This window comes from Engraulis encrasicolus, chromosome 15 (genome assembly GCF_034702125.1).
Source record: "Engraulis encrasicolus isolate BLACKSEA-1 chromosome 15, IST_EnEncr_1.0, whole genome shotgun sequence".
Lineage (NCBI taxonomy): Eukaryota > Metazoa > Chordata > Actinopteri > Clupeiformes > Engraulidae > Engraulis > Engraulis encrasicolus.
Window position 1 is genome coordinate 54604775 of NC_085871.1, and position 16941 is coordinate 54621715.

The window sequence follows — 16941 nt, forward strand, 5'->3', positions numbered from 1 at the left end:
GTGACAGCACAACATATCCATTAAAACATACACATTGGTGACCGCACACCATATCCATTAAAGCATAGTGTCATTTATGTATGATGAAAAATAGAGAAGTTATTTACAGTTTTTCTCGATTGGTTTGGCTAATTTCTCGAAACTGAGATGACATTCTCAAAACAACACGGACAAATCCCCAAACCAACTTGCAATTTCCCAAAATAGAATGGCATTTTTCATTGCTTTCATCAGATATCAAATGCTTTGTACATTTCTCAAATGTTTAGTACATCTCTGCAGATGGCTATGTACAAATACCCTTCAGTTGACACATTCAGCATACATTTAGCACATTTTCCAAATAAATTGACCTTGCTTATCTAAACGAATAAGACAATTCTCAGTGTAATGGTTGCCCTCTCCAAAACATGTCAGCATTATTTCATTGTGTAAATCATCATATGCAAAGTGGTCTACACAATTCCCAAAACAGTCAAGGACATCATATTTTAAGAATTTCATTACATAGTAAATTCATGACAGTGTTCAACACGTCAGATGGTATTATAACTTTACTAGTTAGTAGAAAATAATTTTACAACCGTGTATACTACAGTTTCTTCTGTTATTTGGCTAATTTCTTGACATTTTTTCAAACAACATTCTGTTTTGAACAATTGCTAGTTGCTTTGGCATTTGTCCATGTTATTTTGAGAATGTTATCTCTGTTTTGAGAAATGAGCCAAACCTATGAGAAACCTGTGATATATGGGTATTACTTTCTGCACATGAATTTACAGTAAAGAAAGTTACTGATAAATGTCCTTGGTAAATTGTCTGTGTTGTAAAACTTAAATGGTTTCACTCACTTTTTCATTTTTTTACATAGTCGAAATCTGTTAGCTGAACGTAGATAAAACACCTAACCATTTTGACTGGCATTGCTTACACAATGACAAAGGGACAATGTATTTTGGGGGTTCTGATGATATATGTGGGGAAGAAATTTAGTTTTGACACATGGGTAAACTGTTTTGGAGGTGATATGAGCAAGTGATGAGGATCCATGTAGTTATGCTGAAACATCCAGTTTATTTTGACAGAAGGACTAAATGAATGCAAATGAGCTAAAGCAATTGAGAAGGATCTATGCCATTTTGATGGTACTGACTATTTATATGGGAGAAGGTTTAGTGCTGATGCAAGAATGAGGTGTTTTGGGAGATATATGACATTTTGCCAGTTATCTGAACTGTTGTGCAGAAGTGTAAGAATGTTTGGCCAAATGATCCAATGGTTATAGGAATGTCATCTCAGTTTCAAGAAATTAGCCAAACCAATCGAGAAAAACTGTAAGAATGAAGTTTCAAAACGGTCATTAAAACATACAGATTGGTGACAGTGCACCATATCCATTAAAACATGCACATTGGTGACGACACACCATATCCATTTAAACATACACATTGCTGAAGGCACACCGTATTCATTAAAACATACACATTGGTGAAGGCACACCATATTCATTAAAACATAAACATTGGTGCCAGCGCACCATATCCATTAAAAGATACACATTGGTGAAGGCACACCATATTCATTAAAGCATAGTGTTGACTTCAATTCCATATTTCATACAATTCAACTACACCAAATAATGAAGAGATTACATTATCTAAACATTACCCCTTCCCTCATTCATTGAATCTACAATTTTCTCAGCAACAGGCTACAGACAGTGAAAAATGGGACAACAACATCCTCCACCATCATCATCAACACAAGAGCTCCACAAGGTTTGCCTCTCTCTCTCCGTTTCAGTACACACTTTACACAAATGACTGCCAAAACACAGCACCCAACAACACTCCACTTACTACAAATATGCAGAAGACACAGCCATTGTTGGATTACTATCAGAAAACAAATAACTAAACAATAAATTCCCCTCAGTGAAAGAGAAGATATAATCTCAAAATGATGCCACGTCGGACATAAAGGAACCACCTCTGTCCCTACTTTGTCTTCTTCACAGCATCATATCTTCTTAGTATTCATACTATGTTCTTACTGCAAATTAATTAACTTGTCATGTTATATTCCGCCTTCAAACAAGCCAAGAAGACATATTACAACACAGAGTAGAACAAAAGATCAAGTTTTCACTGACAATTGATAACAATTTGTCAAATGACCAAATGTCTTTCTCGTAACGTATCCGCTTCGGGACTGGATGCCAGCGTACTTCTCCCCGCTGAAAGCTCACCTGCCACAGCATCCCTCATTATAGACAAACACCAACACTACCTCCAATCAGCACAAAACAGCCCGTGATCCTGACACACCTACCACACACACACACACACACACACACACACACACACACACACACACACACACACACACACACACACACACACACACACACACACACACACACACACACACACACACACACACACACACCGAATCTTACAACTCAATTTCCCTGCGTCTTTGCCGGCAGTTACGACGTGTGAGTAGCGTCTAGAGTGGTGCAGTGGCGTTCAGTGCCGCCATGTTGTGACACATCCTACCACAGCACCCACTCAAACCACTCCTCACTAAAAAAAACCACTCCCCACGCGCACACGGGGCATGTGTATTCACATGTGTCCATAATCATTCAAACCAGGCTTGAATACTGGATAAAATCAGACTGGTAGTAAAACAGTGAAATGCCCACCAATAAAACACTTTTAATCAAATACTTTTGTACTATCTCTCTACTTAGTACACACTCACACACATACAATATCCAGGTCATAATCATACAAATATTGTAGGCCTACATCCAACCACTCAATGTACACCACTGTGTGTGTGTGTGTGTGTGTGTGTGTGTGTGTGTGTGTGTGTGTGTGTGTGTGTGTGTGTGTGTGTGTGTGTGTGTGTGTGTGTGTGTGTGTGTGTGTGTGTGTGTGTGTGTGTGTGTGTGTGTGTGTGTGTTACTCACTCCATTGCTGACTTGGGCAGATCCCCATCAGTAGCAGTAGAGTCCAGAGGATGGACGCCATCTTCTTCTCTGCCATCCTCCTTTCCTCCCTCTCCCTCCTCTTCTACTCCTCTATCCCTTCTTATGTCTGAGTTCTGTGATGAGCAGGTCAGAGCAGCAGCACACTAGTGTGTGTGTGGACTCAAGAGGAGTACGTCTGTTAAATGTGACTGAGAAGTATCCACATTGGTGTCTCCTCCTCTTTTCACACCTTTTACAAATAGGTCACATCTGCGTGTGAGCGTACCGCTATCTGTGGTTTTTAAGATGGAAAAAAAACTTCCTCAGACCTATATCGCATGCAAAAAAGGAAAAAAAAAACGACAAGACATACGCCCACCAGACCGAGTGAGTGACATCGTGTCATATGCCATAGTCATATCCCAACAAACAAATTATATCTTGAGTGAGTTTGTGCTTGGTGTTTGTATTGATGTGAAAAATATGTTGTGTACTATTTGGGTGGGGGGTGTATTCCAAGAACATAGGTAAAAAATATAGGTCTCAAGTGCAGGGGGAAATCATGGTTTGTGTTCATAGTTCGGGCCTTGGAGGACTTTCTAAAATTTGAAGTGGTCCCTCGAATGAAAAATGTTTACCACCTCTGATCGAAATCAAGCAGCTGGCCCTGCACTTTAGGCCTGTATTGAAGCTGCTGGTCCTGTACTTTAGGCCTATATTGAAGCATTTGGCCCTGCACTTTATATTAGGACTATATTGAAGCAGCTGGCCCTGCACTTTAGGCCTGTATTGAAGCAGCTGGCTCTGCACTTTAGGCCTGTATTGAAGCAACTGGCCCTGCACTTTAGGCCTGTATTGGAGCAGCTGGCCCTGCACTTTATATTAGGCCTGTATTGAAACAGTTGGCCCTGCTGCACTTTATATTAGGCCTGTATTGAAACAGTTGGCCCTGCTGCACTTTATATTAGGCCTGTATTGAAGCAGCTGGCCCTGCACTTTAGGGCTGTATTGAAGCAGCTGGCCTTGCACTTTATATTAGGCCTGTATTGAAGCAGCTCCCCCTCTTCCTCCCCTGCCCCTCTCTCCCCCTCTGCCTCTCACACACATTCACACACATACACACTTTATCTTGCTCACATCCTCTCTCTGCATCTCTCGTTCACATGCACGGCATATGCATGCACAAACATGTACGGAGGCGTGCATACAGAGTCACGATCATGCATACACACATGCATATCAATACGCACAGGCACAGAGGCCAAACTGCTGCAAGTATGCATGCATGGGGCACCTCTTGTTCACACGCACGGCACATGCATGTACACAGACACAGCACACAGGCAGAGGCCAAGCTGCTGCAAGCGTGCCTGCATGGGGCACTTTGGCAGCAGCTATAAGATCCGTGGGCCTGTGCTGAGGGCCTACCAGACTGGCTGGAAGGCCAAAACCTCTTTGACCATAATGTGCATGAATGTAGAGGACACTTTGGCTGCCAACAGGACTTGGAAACCCCCCCACCCCCACCCCCACGCAACAGAGAGATATGTTGTAATAGTCAGGGATTATCATGTTTGTGTGTGTGTGCACAAGAGTGGAAATGACGAACATTAACAACAACAAGTGGCACACAGAGTAGCAATAGCAGTAGCTGTACTTGCTAATCGGGCATAAGGCAGCAATGCATGACAATAGTAGCCCGGATCATATCTCTAAAGGCAGAAAGAGAGAGAGATATATATATAGAGAGAGAGAGAGATAGAGAGAGCGAGAGAGAGAGAGAGACTGACAGAGAGAAGGAGAAGGAGAGCAATCGGGGGGGGGTTGCAAAGACAGAGAGAGAGCAGAGAAGGAGAGAGAGAATGAGAGAGAGAGAAAGAGAGACAAGGAGAGCGATGGGGGGCAAAGACAGAAAGAGAGCGGAGAAGGAGAGAGAGAATGAGAGAGAGAGAAAGAAACGAGAAATCGGTTGATAATATAATGATCAGTACCTGTGGAGGTAGGGAACAGGACTTGACTTTGAGATCGTGTGGTCTCCTTTTTAAACCTTAACCTAATCGTGACTAGGTGTAATTTGCGGCAATAACTTTCATCTTAGAAGAATCCCTTGGTATATTTTATTATTTTTGTGGTAATGCAGACACTTCATTTAATACTTTATATGTCTGGTAGTTACAACATGATCTGGCCCAGCCCATCTCTCCAGCCCAAGCCTGGCGGTCGGCCCATCCAGCCCCATATATCTATCTGCCTTCAACACTTGGAGGAGTTTCACCTTCTCCACGACAGACTGTCTCCAGAGATCCACACCATGAGTGACACAAGGAGGCAGCTGGTCACTGTGAGGATCATTAAGGACACCCTGCTGCAGAGACCATGGCTCCTCGACTTTGGACTGACCAACGATCTGCAGAACATGAACCATCTGGAGGAGTCACTGCAGGCTCTGCAGGCAGTAGAGGACAAGAGGGGCTTGGCCAGCCTATGTGACCCTGACACCGAGCCCGACCCGGAGCCTGACACGCTGCCCGACCCCGAGCCTAACATGCCGCCCGACCCCGAGCCTACCATGCCGCCCGACCCCGAGCCTAACATGCCGCCCGACCCCGAGCCTAACACACCGCCCGACGCGGAGCCTACCATGCCGCCCGACGCGGAGCCTAACACGCTGCCCGACCCCGAGCCTACCATGCCGCCCGACCCCGAGCCTACCATGCCGCCCGACCCCGAGCCTAACATGCCGCCCGACCCCGAGCCTAACATGCCGCCCGACCCCGAGCCTAACACACCGCCCGACCCCGAGCCTGACACGCCGACCGACCCGTCACCCAAAACGTAGCCAGACACGGCGCCAGACGCTATCGGACCCTACGCTCCAGTCAAGATGGTGGGCCGGGGGGCACCACAGAGGACGTCGCTCCGGCCGAGACCCCTGATCTGGTCAGGGCCTCTGGGGACGTCGCTCAGACCGAGACCCCCAACGCGGATGCCATCGACCCGGCTGAGACCCCCAACGCGGATGCCATCGACCCGGCTGAGACCCCCAACGCGGATGCTGTCGACCCGGCTGAGACCCCCAACACAGATGCCATCGCCCCGGCTTAGAAACCCAAAGCGGATGCCATCGACCCGGCTTAGAAACCCAACGCAGATGCCATCGACCCGGCTTAGAAACCCAACGCAGATGCCATCGACCCAGCTGAGACCTCCAACGCAGACATCGTGGCTCCGCCTACCTGCCCAGACACCTGCCCTGCTGCCGGTCACCTGTCTGGAGGCGTACATACAGAGTGTTAATGGAGGCGTGTACAGAGTACATACATGCACAGAGGCCAACGTCCTCTCTCTGCATCTCTCGTTCACATGCACAAACATGCATGCACAAACATGTACGGAGGCGTGCACACAGAGATATAATCATGCACACATGCATATCAATACGCACAGGCACAGAGCCCAAGGTGCTGCAAGTATGCATGCAGGGGGCACCTCTTGTTCACACGCGCGGCACATGCATGTACAGAGACACAGACACAGCACACAGACAGAGGCCAAACTGCTGCAAGCCTGCATGCAAAGGGCACTTTGGAAGCAGCTATAAGATCTGTGGGCCTGTGCTGAGGGCCTACCAGACTGGCTGGGAGGCCAAAACCTCTTTGACCATAATGTGCATGTAGAGGACACTTTGGCTGGCAACAGGACCTGGAACCACCCCCCCATCCCCACCCCCCTCACTTCCCTCTCTCACAAACACACACACACTCTATCCTTCTCTCCCAGCATGGACAGAGTCCTCTCTCTCTGTCTCTCTCTCTCATCTCTCTGTCTCTGTCTCTAACTCTCTCTCTCTCTCTCTCTCTCTCTCTCTCTCTCTCTCTCTCTCTCTCTCTCTCTCTCTCTCATGCACTCTCTTTTTCTCACATTCGGTATCTATATCTCTCGTTCACATGCACGGCACATTTATGCACACAGGCACAACACATAAGCACAGAGGCCAAACCGCTGCAAGCGTAAACAGCTTTACCACAACCTGTTAACCACAAGACTTTCCTTCAACGTAGGACGGAAAACATCAAAGATGATCTTTTAAAAATAACACCTAAAAAGAGGCCGTAAACAAACTGCTAATGAAGAGGATTACAGAGCAACAAACCCACAGTGACCCTGTAAAGTGATCTTGGGTTCAATAAAAGCCACTACCATATATAAAATCGTTTATTGGACTGGGTTAATTTCGCTTAATTAATGTCACAAACATTAACAGGTTAAAAAATAGCACTCCATGTATATAATATTGCACTATAACATAGTCATTAAACAGCAACAGAGAGATATGTTGTAATAGTCAGGGATTATGATGTGTGTGTGTGTGTGCACAAGAGTGGAAATGACAAAGATTAACAACAACAAGTGACACACAGAGTAGCAATAGCAGTAGCTGTACTTGCTAGTTGGGCATAAGGCAGCAATGCATGACGATTGTAGCCTGGATCATATCTCTAAAAAGCAGAGAGAGAGAGAAAGAGAGAGAGAAAGAAAGAGAAGGAGAGCGATGGGGGGGGGGGGGGGCAGAGGGAGAGCAGAGAAGGAGAGAGAGAATGACAGAGAAAGAAATAGAGAGAAGGAGAGTGATGGGGGGCAAAGACAGAGAGCTGAGAAGTAGATAGAGAATGAGAGAGAGAGAAAGAAAGAAAGAGAAGGAGAGCGATGGGGGGTGGGGCAAAGACAGAGAGAGAGCAGAGAAGGAGAGAGAGAATGACAGAGAGAGAAAGAAAGAAAGAAAGAGAAGGAGAGCGATGGGGGGTGGGGCAAAGACAGAGAGAGAGCAGAGAAGGAGAGCGAGAATGACAGAGAGAGAAAGAAAGAAAGAAAGAGAAGGAGAGCGATGGGGGGTGGGGCAAAGACAGAGAGAGAGAGCGGAGAACGAGAGAGAGAAAGAAAGAAAGAAAGAAAGAGAAGGAGAGCGATGGGGGGTGGGGCAAAGACAGAGAGAGAGAGCGGAGAACGAGAGAGAGAATGAGAGAGAAAGAAAGAAAGACAGAGAGAGAGAAAAGAGAGGGGGAGTGGGGCAAAGACAGAGAGAGAGGAGAGTGTGGCCATATCAACAAGGCCATAGCAACCACAACAGGTGTTGAACATGAGGTGCCCCTCTAGTGCTTACCTCAGCAAGGGGGGGGGTGTTCTCGCCCCTCTAGTGCTTACTTCAGCAAGGGGTGGGGGGTGTTCTCGCCCCTCTAGTGCTTACCTCAGCGAGGGGTGGGGGGTGTTCTCGCCCCTCTAGTGCTTACCTCAAGGGGTGGGGGGTGTTCTCGCCCCTCTAGTGCTTACCTCAGCGAGGGGTGGGGGGTGTTCTCGCCCCTCTAGTGCTTACCTCAGCGAGGGGGGGTTTTCTCGCCCCTCTAGTTTTACCTCAGCGAGGGGGGGGGGGGGGGGGGGTGTGTTCTGGCCCCTCTAGTTTTACCTCAGCGAGGGGGGGGTGTGTGTTCTCGCCCCTCTAGTGCTTACCTCAGGAAGGGGGGGGTGTTCTCGCCCCTCTAGTTTTACCTCAGCGAGGGAGGGGGGGGTGTTCTCTGCCCTCTTACCTCAGGAAGGGGGGTGTGTTTTCGCCCCTCTAGTTTTACCTCAGCGAGGGGGGGGGGGAGTTGTTCTCGCCCCTCTAGTGCTTACCTCAGGGGGGGGGGGTGTTTCTCGCCCCTCTAGTGCTTACCTCAGGAAGGGGGGGGGGGTTCTCGCCCCTCTAGTGCTTACCTCAGTGGGGGGGGGGTGTTCTCGCCCCTCTAGTGCTTACCTCAGGAAGGGGGGGGGGGGTGTTCTCGCCCCTCTAGTTTTACCTCAGCGAGGGGGGGGGGTGTTCTCGCCCCTCTAGTTTTACCTCAGCGAGGGGTGTGTGTTCTCGTCCCTCTAGTGCAGGGGTCCCCAAACTAAGGCCCGAGGGCCGGATGCGGCCCGCCATGCCCCTTTGACCGGCCCTCCACCTCTCTGCACCTCACCATTTTAACTGGCCAGAAGAAGCAATCCTCACAGGAAAAAAAATAATGATGAAATATATTTTTTTACATTTTATTTTGTTCATCAACAGCCTTTAATTTTCACTAAACTAGTGTGAATTTGCTGTCTTGATAGTTTCTCATCTCATTGTAATATACACAGCCTGCCATTTCTATTGTATCACTCAAACTGTCAATCACCATATTTTTCTAACCTTTCCTTGCTATTCTTCTGCAAATCACTTGCAATGATGAATTATTTTGTGCTAGAAATTATGGCTATAACAAGCAGTGGCCTAGTATAAGGCCCACATGATTGATCCCAGCCCCTGATCACAATCAGAAACGATAATGTGGCCCCCAGAGAAAAAAGTTTGGGGACCCCTGCTATAATGCTTACCTCAGCGAGGGGGGGGGGGGTGTGTTTTCGCCCCTCTAGTGCTTACCCCAGGAAGGGGGGGGGGGTTCTCGCCCCTCTAGTTTTCCAGGGAGGGAGAGCTACTGCCATTCGGGTCACCTCCCACCTCCGTTGAGCAGAAAGGTGTCACACTCCCTCAATCGAGTCACTTTGCTGTCTGGGATTAGACTGTGAGTCCTCTCTCTCTCTCCCTCTCTCTCTCCCTCTCTCTCTCTCTCTCTCTCTCTCTCTCTCCCTCTCTCTCTCCCTCTCTCTCTCTCTCTCTCCCTATATCTTGCTCTCTCCTTCTGTCTCTCCCTCGCTCTCTCTCTCCCCCTTTTCTCTCTCCCTCCCTCTCTCTCTCTCTCTCTCTCTCCCTCTCTCTCTCTCTCTCTCTCTCTCTCTCTCTCTCTCTCTCTCTCTCTCTCTCTCTCTCTGTGTATCTGTCTCTCCTGTCTGATGCTAACCCTTGGTGAAAACCAGGCCATAGGCCCAGCAAAAATAGATAATGATAATAATGATAATAATAATAATAATAATAATAATAATAATAATAATAATAATAATAATAATAATAATAATAATAATAATAATAATAACAATTGTCACTGAAGAAAAACAATAGTGTAAAAATATCAACACCCTAACTTTTTAAACAATTTTAAAGCACCTTTTATGGAACCTAAGCCCACTTTACAAAAGGACATTGGGCTAGGGAATTTGGGAAAGGGGAGGAGGGAAGGGCTGAGGACCATAGGCCTCAGTGAAGAGATGTGAAGGGTTGAGGATGGTTGAAGACCATAGGCCTCAGTGAAGAGATGTGAAGACAACTGAATGACTAAGGAACATAGGCCTCAGTGAAGAGATATGAAGGGTTGAGGACCATAGGCCTCAGTGAAGAGATATGAAGGGTTGAGGACCATAGGCCTCAGTGAAGAGATGTGAAGGGTTGAGGACCATAGGCCTCAGTGAAGAGATATGAAGGGTTGAGGACCATAGGCCTCAGTAGAGATGTGAAGAGATGTGAAGGGTTGAGGACCATAGGCCTCAGTAGAGATGTGAAGGGTTGCGGACCATAGGCCTCAGTAGAGATGTGAAGGGTTGCGGACCATAGGCCTCAGTAGAGATGTGAAGAGATTTGAAGAGATGTGAAGGGTTGAGGACCATAGGCCTCAGTAGAGATGTGAAGGGTTGAGGACCATAGGCCTCAGTGAAGAGATGTGAAGAGATGTGAAGGGTTGAGGACCATAGGCCTCAGTAGAGATGTGAAGGGTTGAGGACCATAGGCCTCAGTGAAGAGATGTGAAGAGATGTGAAGAGATGTGAAGGGCTAAGGAATATAGGCCTCAGTAGAGATGTGAAGGGTTGAGGACCATAGGCCTCAGTGAAGAGATGTGAAGGGTTGAGGACCATAGGCCTCAGTAGAGATGTGAAGGGTTAGGGACCATAGGCCTCAGTAGAGATGTGAAGAGATGTGAAGGGCTAAGGAATATAGGCCTCAGTAGAGATGTGAAGGGTTGAGGACCATAGGCCTCAGTGAAGAGATGTGACTTGAGATGCTTTTTAAAAGTTGCCAGAGTGGGGGCTTTGTGGATGAGAAGAGGTAACCTGTTCCAGAGGTTGGGGGTAGTAACACTAGCCTGTTTGTGTGTTTGTGTGTGTGTGTGTGTGTGTGTGTGTGTGTGTGTGTGTGTGTGTGTGTGTGTGTGTGTGTGTGTGTGTGTGTGTGTGTGTGTGTGTGTGTGTGTGTGTGTGTGTGTGTGTGTGTGTGTGTGTGTGTGTGTGTGCGCGTGTGTGTGTGACATCCTAACAAGAAAACAGTGGCAAACTGCGAACACAATAGCTCGGCCTTAAAATACAGTGCGGTAAAGACAGCTGTTGCTAGGAAATGATAAGGACTGATCCCGCAGATCTTAAAAAAAGAAAAAGAATAGATACATATTACAATTTGACCGTTATAAAGGTGCACTGTGTAAGACTGTGGCCAGAGTAGGTATTGCAACTATGCAGCTTATTGACAAATTTGATATTTTCATCATCATATTCACTAGTATGACCAAAGTACAGTACGTTTTGTAGTTAAAAAATTATATATCTGGAAATTCAAAATGGCGGACAATGGATAAGATCCCCCTTTTCATGTATGAAAATTGCCGTTTTCCCAGTCATAATGAATACCCAGAATTTGATGGTGGTGGTATGTATTCATGAAAAAGGTGACATTTGTGAATGGACGGCTTGGATTTGGGAAATAAGCATCTAAACATATTACACAGTGCACCTTTATGAATTGAATTGAATTGAATTGAAAACTTTATTACAGACTCAAAAAGTTCCATATAAGATACATAAAAAGACATAAAAAACAGAGACAGGTACATCACAAAGCACCAGTTCATTTGAAAACATATAAACATCTATACCAGTGCTGCCACAATTCAGAGAAGTACCTTGTATCACTCTGCCTGGTATCATAAAGAGTAGATATTATACCATTGCTTGATCCAGCAAGTCTACCCATAAATCTATGCATAAAATTTCTCAGCAGTGCATGAAAAGTGGGGACACTACAATTGACAAATAAAGTGCTTGCGCTCGTCCATCTTGGGAACTGAAGGAGAATCCTAAACGCATCATTGTATGCCACTTGCAGCTTCTTCAGCTTAGCTGTATGGTATTTACACCATAAGTGTGCTGTGTAAAAAGGTGTGCAGTAGGCTCTAAAGAGATTAACCTTGACATCATCTGTGCACATATGGAACCTGCGTGCCAACATATTGGCCTGTGCATATAATTTACGACACTGACGCTGGATATCATCATCATCACACAGGTCATCAGTAATGATATGACCCAGATACCGCACTTTACACACTACATCAAGAGAGCTGTTAGACAGAAAAAACGAGGGGAAGTTTTGTTTTTGGTCCTCCTTAGTTCTCACAATTAAAATCACACTTTTTTATGATTAAACTTGATGTCAAATAGGAGTCCATAACTGGAGCACACATTAAGCAATTGCTGAAGCCCAGCACTATATGGGGACATGATAACCAGATCATCAGCATAAATGAGATGATTAATTACCTTGTCACCCACCATACACCCAGTTTTACACTGCTTAAGATTACTGGATAGCTCATCCATATATACATTGAATAGAACAGGGGATAAGATGCCACCCTGTCTTACCCCATTTGTTACATGGAAGGGTGTAGATAGGCTACTGCCCCATCTTGTTTGCATTGTTTGATTAGTGTACCAGTATTGCAGGATCCTTATCAGGTAGGATGGAACACCTCGCTGTTGAAGTTTGTGATATAATTTGCCATGGTTAATTCTGTCAAAGGCCCTAGAAGCATCTAGGAAGCACAGGAAAACAGTGGAATTATGTCTTTTGTAATTATTTATGATTTCCTTGAGAGCGTAAATACACAGGTCTGTTCCAAGTTTGGTCTTAAAGCCAAACTGGTTGTCTGTGGTTTCAACATAGTCGCTGAGCATATCTAAAATAATCACTTCTACCAACTTAGAGATAATGCTGGCCAGAGCAATTGGCCGGTAGTTATCAATGCTGGAAATATTGCCAGTTTTGTCTTTAATCACTGGCACTAGCAAAACCGACATCATCGTTTCAGGTAGTATTCCATGCATTAAAAGGCCAGTAAAACACAAAGCAAGCAAGATTGGTTATGCTCTTAAACTCACTGATAATGTCCAATAATAATAATACAACAATAATATGAATCAATAATAATATACACTAGAGAGTTAGACAAGAAAACAAGACGTTATTACCACCAAGCTGTTATTATTTCACCACCAAACACAACAATAATTTCCCCTAGTGATCCATATCACTAACAGACTACAAAAAGGTGAAACAAAGCCTTCTTATGGTAAAATAAAGAACGTTGGTGGCAGTTTCAAACCGCCCACTAGACCTTGCTGCTCGCGGAGCCTGACACACCGCCCGACCCGGCACCCAAAACGGAGCAAGACGCGCCGCCAGACGCTCTCGGACCATACGCTCCAGTCCAGATTAGGGATGTGCACGAATATTCGAAGGTTCGAATATTCGTTTTCCTTTCGAATTTAGAATAGTCCTGTCGAATAAAAAAAATCCAGCCAGTAAAAAAAATCTGTGTTGGCCTCCCGTCCCTTGCAGTGTTAAGTGACAAATGAAAAGTACTGCAGGGTTACATTAAATTAACCTAGTAGCTACCCTGTATTCTAATTTCTCTGGTAGGTCTAGATACGATGCTCATCTTTCATTTCCAACCAACACATAAGGCGAGTGTGTCTGAAAGCGTCCCGCCCCCCGCCGACACGACACACACAGCCAGGGAGAAGCACGCATCTCGTGCATTTCAGGAATGGGCATTGGGCATTCATAAATAAATCGCTGACACTGTAAATCTGCTATTGGTGATGGTTTTTTAAACATGGACTGTCATCTGTAACTGTTCGGGAATAATGTCACATCAATGTCTGATTTGACCATCGTAAACATCTGCAAGGTACGCTGTTAGCCATTGTCAGTGTCAACAATGGCAGGTTATTTCAATACAGGTAAAACGCTAATAATGATAAGCTAACAAACGAAGTAAGCTAGCTGAGTACTCTTAGCTGAGGCAATTTTATTTGGCTCACTTCACTATAATCTGCAACTGTTTGGGGGTTGTTTCATATGGCGTTGCTTCGGATTTGTGAAACAAACTTTGTAAAAGCCACCCCTGTAGCCGTGTGAATCGGGATACTGTCTGTCAACAATGTCAAATGCTAACTAGTTCTAATGCAGCCCAACTAGCGAACAACTGTTCAGTTTGCCGTGCCACGAGAATGGAAGGAGGGGAAGGCAATGATAAATATTTCTCGTCACGGACGCACAGACCTCTTCCAGTGAACGTGCTGCTGGACGTTCAGAGGTGTACACTCGACAGCATTTTCTAGCTATTGCTCCCCCCTGGTGCTGTAGATGGAAGGCCACTGTAAATAAGTATTGAACTCTTTATGATACGTCGGCGGAATTTAGGCTACATGTTTCAAGGGATGACGGTGGGAGTCCCTCAGTCAGCAAACGCACATCTTTTTTTTTTTTTTTTTCGAATTTCGAATAACATTCGAATAGTGGCCATCGAATTTCGAATAGTGTTTTTGGCAGAAATGCACATCCCTAGTCCAGATTGGTGGGCCGGGGGGCACCACAGAGGACGTCGCTCCGGCCGAGACCCCCGCTCTGGTCAGGACCCCTGGGGATGTTGCTCAGACCGAGACCCCCAACGCGGATGCTGTCGACCCGGCTGAGACCCCCAACGCGGATGCCATCGACCCGGCTGAGACCCCCAACGCGGACTCCATCGACCTGGCTGAGACCCCCAACAGAGGACACCGTGGCTCCGCCTACCTGCCCAGACACCGGCCATGCTGCCGGTCACCTGTCTGGAGGCGTAGATACTAAGTGTGTACGGATGCGAGTACAGAGTGTGTCTGGAGGCGTGTACAGAGTGTGTCTGGAGGCGTGTACAGAGTGTGTCTGGAGGCGTGTACAGAGTGTGTATGGAGGCGTGTACACAGTGGCCCTCATTTATCAAACTTGCGTAGAAACCATCGCAGAAATGAGTGCAGATCTCGTCGTACGACGAGGCCCACGTGAGATTTACTAAACATGTGTACCTCTCCAATCCCATCGTAAGAGCGAGCGGCTGTTGATAAATCCAGCGTCTGAAAACCATCGTAATTAGAATAATCACACCTTCTCTAAAACGGCGGGAAGGAGACCGCACCCCTGAGTTTGCGTCATGGAGAGACGCAAACCGGCTAAAACATCCACCTTGCTGGTTGATTGACAGCTTGAAATTAGGCTTTAAGCGTGGTTGACAACAAAATGACACGTGGAAATAATCAACAGCAGTCAAAAGTGTTTTGGTTCTCAATATGGAAGGGGTAGAGATTGATTTCCAAATAATGATGGTTACAATAAAATGTTTGATTGACTACGGTAGACATAATGAAGATATTTTTTAATGAATATTGTTTTTTTTGTTTTTTTTAATGTGTGATGATAAAACTTTTTTGTAAACGAGGTCAAGAAAAGGGTCCTACGTGAAACTGGCAAACAAACAGTGCCCAAACCATTTGTTTGGGAAGGACAGATTTACATGTCCAGTGCGCGGTCCTTCTCGCGCTCATGTGCGCCCTGCTTTTCTCCTGCGCTCCAGTCCTTCGATGGGATAGCTCTTTTATAATAATAATAATAATAATAATAATTGTATTTGTATAGCACTGTATCATACAAGGCATGTAACTCAAAGTGCTTAACAAATGGAAAAAAAAAAACATTTTTAGAGATAGATTTAAAAGGAGAGGTATAGAGGAGAGGCAGAAAAAGCAGGAAGGCAGAGGAAGAAGAGATAGACAGAGAATGTAGAGTCATAAGGTCAACGTAGGATAGGACCAGGATTCTTAGATGTGTAAGGTCCATAGTGGCTGGGCCTATCATAAGTCATAGATAGTCACACAGAGATTGGGCGCTCAGGTGCGGCCCCTGGTGGCATCAGGGGTGAGGAAAAACTCCCTTTCGCTTGATTCATAGTTTGTAAGGGGGGAAAAAAAGCTCAGTGAAGTCTGAGAAAAAAAGACCCCCTATAGTCAGGAAGAAACCTCAGGCAGAGACCAGCGGCCACCTAGGGGAGCCCCCTGCCAGGGCTGGTTGCGAGTAGTAAGGGCGCTGCGGCAGCTGGGACACTATGACGCCTTGGCAGCTAGGAGTTGGCAAGGATGAAGAGGTGGGTCTTCAGCTGCTTCTTAAAGGAGTCGACGGAGGTGGCTGATCGAATCTCGATGGGGAGGGCGTTCCATCTCTTGGGCGCATAGCAGGCAAACGCGGCGTCGCCGATCTTCTTCTGCGGGGGGTGGGGGGTCCTTAGCAGCTTGGCATCAGTGGACCTGAGAGCTCGAGCAGGGGCATAAAAAGAGAGCATGTCTGAGATATAGCTAGGGGCAAGTCTATTTAATTCTTTAAATACTGTGAGCAGAATCTTAAAGTCGATTCTGTATGAGACAGGTAACCAGTGCAGGTCTGCCAAGACAGGAGAGATGTGCTCTCTCATTCTGGTTCTTGTTAGGATTCTTGCCGCAGAATTTTGAATGAGTTGCAATTTGTCAATTAATTTTTTTGGGAGACCAGAGAAGAGAGCATTGCAGTAGTCTATCCTACTGGTGACAAAGGCATGAATAAGTTTCTCAGCGTCTTGTTGGGGGGCCAAGCCGCGCACTTTGTTAACATTTCTAAGATGGAAAAAAGCAGATTTTGTTATCTTGTTGATGTGAGGCTCAAAGCTCAAATCCGAGTCTATGACCACACCTAGGCTAGTAACCTTATCTTTAATGTGTATGCTTAGGTCACCTAGGCTTGAGTGGAGTTTTGCACGTTTTTCCTTAGGCCCAATGAGCAACACTTCAGTTTTATCCTCATTTAATTTTAGGAAGTTACTGTTCATCCAATCTGTGATGGCAGACATGCATTTAGTCAAGGCATGAATGGCAGTGGTTTGGCTAGGCTCGACAGAGATATATAG